The sequence below is a fragment of the Papilio polytes genome, unplaced genomic scaffold (assembly GCF_000836215.1).
Source record: "Papilio polytes unplaced genomic scaffold, Ppol_1.0 DF822622.1, whole genome shotgun sequence".
NCBI classification, from domain to species: domain Eukaryota; kingdom Metazoa; phylum Arthropoda; class Insecta; order Lepidoptera; family Papilionidae; genus Papilio; species Papilio polytes.
The window spans coordinates 1,587,904-1,588,106 of record NW_013526582.1 but is presented as its reverse complement, the minus strand read 5'-3'; positions in this window follow the sequence as shown (position 1 = coordinate 1,588,106).

The following is a 203-nucleotide window of genomic DNA, read 5'->3' as shown; positions in this document are numbered from 1 at the left end:
TTATGTGCGTCTCTTCCATCCATAAAGGGTAGTTAACGAATATGCAACGATGTTTTTGGGCAACGCTTCGCCATTTCGGATTAAGGTAGCTTGCTCGTCTGCCACTTTATATAAAAAAAATCATGAAGCTATTGATACGATTGATATCCGTGTATGTCGACCCTTATGAACTCGACCCATTTTCAACGCGTCCAATGGACTGT